General features: G+C 42.8%; 1 non-coding gene across 1 annotated transcript; it reads left to right on the top strand.

Moving 5' to 3' along the window:
* The first annotated feature begins 5,667 nt into the window (after nucleotides 1-5,667).
* Nucleotides 5,668-5,786, top strand: LOC121481687. The gene has a single exon (XR_005985359.1). It is a non-coding gene; the product is annotated as a 5S ribosomal RNA (ribosomal RNA).
* Nucleotides 5,787-7,067: the final 1,281 nt, after the last annotated feature.

Raw genomic sequence — 7,067 nt, 5'->3', positions numbered from 1 at the left:
CAGCTTATGACCTCGCCCAAGGCTCACAGAGCTTGTGCTCTCAGTCCCTTGGGCACTGGCTACCCCTAGCACAGGCCTGGCATCCCTACTTAGAAAGCACGGGTTTCTCCCCAATTCAGAGGCTCCCGTTCAGGTCCAGAGTGCAATCTGGAAACCCAGTTTCACAGAGCGCTCCAGTGGCCCTCAGTCAGTGATTAGGAAACATGGAGCACCCACTTATGTGGTGGGTCGGCTCCCATGGAGCCTCTAGTGTCCAAAGGACAGAGGACAGAGGGAAAGGGCGACTCTGAAGGCAAACTCTGCCTTCCTCACTATTTTGCCCATGGCTAACTCTGGCCACTTCCTATACATTTATTGAACTGCAGTTCTTTAAAGTTGGCTTGTCAGCAAGAATTCAAGTGTGATCTATTGAATTTCAGCAGAGCTCAACTGCCCTGACGTGCACAGTTTATTTAGGTTGACTTTACCCTTCTCTCTCTTTTCATTTTTAGCCAAAGCATTGTCAGAAAAGAAACATCACTGATAAAATCGAGGGTTCTATTTGCCTTAAAATTTTCCCTTCAAGGCATAGATATAGGTATGCACTCAGTGGCTGCTAAAAATATGATACTGTGCCCAATTTGTGGAGTGTAGGGGGGTAAATCCTGGTTACCATATTTCTGTGGTGAGTAAAATGCTGGAGTGGTGTGAAACACATTGTAGTGGAAATTGCTCTCTGGCCTCTGATGACTTGGATGGAAATCGAGACGAGACTGTGAGGTTTAATAACAGCATGGTTACAACTGTAGTTTAAACCCATAAACCACAAATGCATGTCTGACCGGAAATAAAAAGGATCTGAGTGTTACATCCTCCTAAGTGGACTCTTCCATAGGGTAATGTCGGAGAAGAGTCTAGCCCGGAGTGCTTAACTTTGCAATTCAAAAGAGTTGTGACTTAGCTTCCCTTATATAACATGGGCAGCTTTTCATTATGTTTATTTGATGCAGTGTTATTGAGGCAATATTTCATATGAATAATTCATTCCTACTCCAACTTTATCTAACAAAGTCAAAAGCAGAATCCTAAATTTCAAAACAGATCAAAGAGTTCCTTAAATAAATTGAAAAGGCCTTGAGTTGCCTGCCTTCTGAATCTTCCTGTCTGGTCTATGCATTAAACAAGCACTTACTATGGGCAGTTGGATACTGAGGTTATTAAATGTTCACAGCTCTCCCTGCATTTTCTTTAGCGAAGATGAATTTTAGTGCCCCAGTTTTGCACTGTTTCCTCTTGTTCTTATCCAGAAATTGAGTAGTATGAGAGCAAATCAGATTCAAGTAATTTTTTACATATTTTTAACTTTGGTTTTGTGTGTGCCTGACTTTCTGAGGCCGCCTCGGCCCTGATTGCCTTCTGTTCCACTGGGCAGTCTGATGAACACAGCGGGCAGGCCGTGGTGAATAAAATAGAGCAATTACATTTCGATGCTCAAGACCGCCAGCTGCCTGGGGACGACTCACCACAGCCTCCCCATTGTGGTTATCCTCCTTTCAGATCTTACCAAGTCATGCAAGAAAGTCGCCTTTCAAAATGATTGACATCCAAAGAATTGCCCTGGCTTTATCCAACCACAGGAGCTGCAAACAAGAGTGAACAGTCAGAAAGAAAAATTAAACATGGAAGAAAAATAGAAAAGTATTCAGAATCACTGAATCATACCTAAGCACACTTAAAAAAAAAAAAAGAGTGTTAGGTCAATAGGAGAAAAATAAAAATAACTGAAAGATCTCTTAAAACCATCAAAATAGGCTCGCTTCATAAATGACTATGTTAGAAAGGGCCTCAGAGGCAGTAATTTAGCCATCTTCTTATTACCTCCACTAGTCTGCGGCAGGTGGGCATTTGGGGAAAGAGTGTGGTAGAGACAAAGGAGTAAAAGGAACACAGGAGTCAGAAGGCTCCTCAAATCCTGGCTCAGCCACTTCCTAGTTCACGGGCTTCAGGCAACTGGCCACACATTTCTGGAGCTGTAACAGAGAAATAATGCTACCTGCTTTAGGAGATGGTGCCGGAAGACTTTAAAGATGTTTATGTTTGTGAAGTATCTGGAACATAGGAGCAAGTGGTAACTCTCACTAAGAATTTACTCTTCAGGTTTACAGGAAGATATTCCCCTCAGGTTGTCTATTCACTGACCAGTACTACATGTTGCAGAGGAAGGGATACACCTACCTGCTCCAGACATATGCCCTGGGTCAGGTGATCTCTGGAGCAGACCTTGTTTAGGCACCCACCCCGCCTCCGATGGGCAGAGCCTGCTTCCATGATGGTGCCTGCCTATGCCTTCCCCTTGTTTCCCATCATCGCTGAGAGCTAAGCCTCCCTGAAAGTGGCCTGGCCCTTCTCAGAAGGAGCTTCCACCCTGATAAAAGAGCAGGGAACATGAGAAAGCCCTTTTCCAACTCTCTAACTTTTCTGTCATGTCAGAATAGTCTTCAAGCTGCTGCAGCCCTCTTAAATCTCAAGGAAAACGGCTAAAACTAGACTCTGGCCTTGCTCACTAGCTTTACAGAGCCGCTGAACTAGGCCAGAGATGACCTAGCTCCTTGTCACATGAGATAATGAAGTGCTTTTAGCATTTAAGCTCCTCTCATTATTTATAACTGAACAGTACAGCTCTTGTTTTCTCATCTTCCCCCCAGCGCACTGAGAAACTCTTTCCATTTTGTGCTTGAGCAGTTTAGCAGGAATACGGAGATGTTATTCAACATAGGTTCATCTTTATGACTAGCACTCATCAATTTTCAGAGACGGTGAGTAACTCAACAAATGTCACAGAACTGAGAGAATAGCAGCAAAATATTAAGCCCAGATGTGCCTGCCCCAAAGGCCAGTCTTTTCAGAACACGATTGTTGCTATACATGTATTTGTTAGCCGGTCCAATAAGAGATATTTTAAGTAGGTAATGTTCCTTTTTCTTTTCTATTCCTCCTTTCCATTTATATTTTGAGCTGCATAATCTCACAACTCCCAAATTGAAGTCCCTAAACAAACTCATGTTCTGAAACTTCGCTTTTTCCTCCTTCCTATCAAAATTTGCCTGATCTGGGTTCCATTCCCTCAGGAAGTCAATGTGCTTTATAAGGTTAAAGCTAGATTATCAGTTAAGCAATTTCCTTTTAATGGGAACCTGAGTTGGCGAATGCCTTCAATGGATGTTTTCAATGCTCTAGTAGTCCCAAAGGTGAGGTTATCCTTTCATATCGCAGGGTCGGACAGCTTCCTCATGCACAATAAAAGTTAACCGGGAAGGGGGTGGTCTAAGATGGGGGACACCTGGGTGCCTCAGTCGGTTAAGTGTCCAATTCTTGATATTGGCTCAGGTCATGATTTCAGGATCATGAGATGGAGCCCCAAGTGTGGAACCTGCTTGAGGTTCTCTCTCTCTCTCTCTCCCCGTCTCCCTCTCCTTCTCCCTCTCCCTCTGTCTCTCCTTCCCCTGCTCTCTCTCTCTCTCTAAAAAGAAAAAAACAAAAATAACAAAAAAGTTAAATGGGGTACAGAGCATGATTAGAATTCATTTATTCTTACACGAGTATTTATTAAGCATCTCACTTACCATGCCAACAGTATTCCAGGTGCTAGGGATATAGCACTAAGCAAAACAAACAAATTCCCTCCTTTTATGAAATTTAAACTCTAGCTGGAGAGAGATCATTAAAAAATAAATATGTACTATTTTAAGTGGTTAGAAAATGCTATAAAGACAAATAAATAAAGCAGACTAACAAGGATAGATTGGTGGAGGTAGACTGTTTCATTAAGAGTGATCAAGACACGCTATATAAAGGAAAAGATGTAAGGGTTAACAATATGACAATATAGAGGTCATGGGAAAGTAAAATGGGAGAGAAAAGTTGCAGGAAACCATAAAAAAGCTAATACCTTCTTTTTACAAAGTAGAAAATCAAGAAATACTGTTAAAAGTTAATTGAACAAAAAAGAGGAAATTGATGCTGTTATTGAAAGTTACAAAGATGATCAGTAGAAACACTAAAAACCCTGGAGGAGAAAAAGCAGGAGAAGGAATAGTATAAGTGAGCTAAATTCCTCATTTTTTATTTCTAGGAGTCAATAGAAACCGCTTAATTGGGGAAATAGGTTTTATCTCACATGCTAACTTTCACTGATCAGTGGTGCTGCCTGAGGCTCTCCTGAGTAGGACTCCACACACAAGACCCAGCTCTTTGAGAAAGTGTGCTGTGATCGATTAATTAGTCCCGTCTGCCATGGGTGCAGAAAGGATCAATGACAGTGCATAGGCCACTTGGAGCCTCCGTGATGGGTCACCTGGCAATGAGATGGCTGAGGGGAAGGAGAAAGTGACAGTAGCTGTGACAAGTTACAGCAGGATAGAGAGAGAGAAACCGGATGGCGGGGGGCTAGTGATACGATGGATTCCTATGTCATACTTCTGGTTTGGATTGACAGCATTCTGAAACATACAAAGGAGATAATCTATAGAGAAAGCTACCAAAAAAGAATTAACTCCACAGCTCTAAGGTTAAGAGTTGAGTGTGTTAGGTTTCAAATCCTGCCTTTCCCAAGCCTTAGCAAAGAATTTAAGCCACAGAGTTTCTAAGATGTATGCCTTCTTTGGCTGGAGTGTATCCAGTGACTCATTTAAAGTCAGTGAAATGTATTTTGGGTATTGGAAATCTTCAGTGGAGAAAACTTACCGTTGGTCCAATAAAGCCCTCCCTGCTGTACCAATTACCTAAACAGAGGAAGCCGAGATACCAGGGTCCCAGCTGTACCATCATGCCAAATCCTGGGAACACAAACAAAGCTTGAAAACTTGTGTCTAATTAAATCATGTGGAGTCTGGTGACTTTGCTAGACCCCCTGCTCAGCAGAAAACCATGTGAAACTCTGAGCAGGCTCCCCTGGTGGCTAATGTCTCTAATAAAGACACCACCTCCAGCCTGCGTCTGTGCTCCCCAGGACTAGCACCAAATGAAGAGGATGGGAACACTCATGGTTATCAGAAGGGCACAGAGAGCCACCTGCTCACCAAATGGCGGAGCTGTGAAGTTCCTTGTTCCTTTGACACTCTGAGTCTTTCTCCACCTTTGTGAGAAGCAGCAAGCCAGTGAGGTGACGCTTGCAAAGAACCCTACACTAGAGTTCTCATTCACACCCTAGCTCTGATGCCTTTATTAACTCATTTAACCAATATTCTGCTCAACTCTGTGCAGAATGATAGATGACCTGGATGCTTCCACTCCAGTTCCCCAAGTTCTCCCAGGATGGATAGCAGGGCATCTCACTCTACACAGTTAACTTCAGCAAGCATGGATTGCTTCACGTGTGAAGGCTGAGGGTCCCATTGCCCATATGGAACGATTAGAGGAGCCCTGTCCCCAAGCATGCCTCCCACTTGGTCCAGGAGCCCTAAACGAAGACTCATCTCTTTAGATTCCTCGTTAAATACCCCTATAGAAATGGCCTGGCACAGTTATCAGCCATTAACACCTTAGCATGATGTTTCCAGATGACAGCCAAGTATGTGCCGAGGGTTGTGCTAGATGCCTTAAACAGAGTCTACCTATAATCCTGAAAACATTATAGCAGGGTCTTACCATCCAACACACACACACACATCTTTTTTTTAGATTGAGAGAGTCTACGGCCATACCACCCTGAATGCACCAGATCTCATCTGATCTCCAAAGCTAAGCAGGGTCGGGCCTGGTTAGTACTTGGATGGGAGACCGCCTGGGAATCCCGGGTGCTGTAGGCTTTAGATTGAGAGAGAGAGAGAGAGAGAGAGAGAGAGAGAGCAGAGAGAGGCAGAGAGCAAGAGAGAGAGAATCCTAAGCAGTATCCATGCTGAGCACAGAGCCTGACATAGGGCTCAATCTTATAATCTTGAGATCATGATCTACGCTGAAATTAAGCATTGGACCCTTAACCAACTGAGCCACCCAGGTCCCCCAACACACACACTTTTAGAGAATCTACTATGTACAGAGCATTGTGCTCACATGGTGGATGGTTTTGCATATAGTAGATAAAGGTAAATTTTATATGGCCCTGAGTACCATCTTGTAGGAGTGATAAATACATACATAAACAAATATATTACAGTGTTACAATTAATTTATTGCCATGATATGACATTGTACATTTGCCATGACAAATGTACAATGTATTATGTTTGGGATTTAGATGTGCTAAAGAAACCAAGCTGGGACCTAGTCATTCATTAACACATACTTATTGAGCACGAATAGACCCATTCATAGGAGAGGCCACACAAAATCAGCCTTTAATGTAAGAACAAAACAGTATATATAGGATATGTATGCAAGTTAGGATTAAAGAAGTAGAATATGAAGAGAATCATAAGAAATTCTGTTCAGGATGGGATGCAAAAAAGTGGGAAATGGGATATAAAATTAGAAAGATCAAGAGGGGTCAGTAAGATCATGGGAGGTTTTGTATATTATGCTAGAGAGTTGAGACCTTATTTTAGTCAATAGGGAACTATAAGTTACTATACTCAAGAATCTGCTTTGTAAGAATTAACCTGGCAACAATGTGTGGAAGCATTTAAACTGAAGACAAATAAGGCAGGAGGCAGTGAGGAAGTTCCTGAGTGCTCTAAGTAAAAAGGAGTAAGGTCATGAGCTGGAACATTTGACAGTAGAAACAGAGAGGAGAAGAAATACTGAAACAAATTATTGTTTCTGAAATAGGTCACATGAGCTCCTTAGGCCAAGTCCTGAGTCATATCCCTACCAAGTAGACCACACAGCTCCTAACACAGGGTAGGCACAGGGTAAAGGCCAGGGGTGGATAAATGGATAGATGGCTGAGAGGGAGGAATTAAAGATGGTTAATGTTTGGGGCTACATATCGAGCAACCTCTTTGGAACAGGTTTGAGAACATGAACTATGACGAATCCATGTGTGACTGAGGGAGATGGGGAATTAGAAACTATCTGGATCATGGGACTTGAGGACAACAGGAGGGGCCTGGCAAGAAGGCAGATGGCAGGAAAGGAGAACAACAAGGGGC

The sequence above is a fragment of the Vulpes lagopus genome, chromosome 23 (assembly GCF_018345385.1).
Source record: "Vulpes lagopus strain Blue_001 chromosome 23, ASM1834538v1, whole genome shotgun sequence".
Classification (NCBI taxonomy): domain Eukaryota; kingdom Metazoa; phylum Chordata; class Mammalia; order Carnivora; family Canidae; genus Vulpes; species Vulpes lagopus.
Note: the sequence above shows the minus strand (reverse complement) of the source record. Positions and strands in the feature narration are given on the sequence as shown.